Here is a 203-nt window from a genome sequence, read left to right on the forward strand (position 1 = left end):
GGACAAAGGGAATCTGCAGTTCGCAGCGAACCGCGAAGCGCAGGGAATGCATCAACAACCCCAAGTACAACAACAACAATTATTACCACGGATCCCCAACCTCAAGCAACGTACATTTTCCATTGTACCATTTGAAGGGAAGGAGACTTACAAAGGATTAGGATGTGGCTTTGAAATGTGGGCGATGCAATTCATTAGGGAAG

Source organism: Plasmopara halstedii, assembly GCF_900000015.1.
Source record: "Plasmopara halstedii genome assembly, contig: Scaffold_3060, whole genome shotgun sequence".
NCBI classification, from domain to species: domain Eukaryota; phylum Oomycota; class Peronosporomycetes; order Peronosporales; family Peronosporaceae; genus Plasmopara; species Plasmopara halstedii.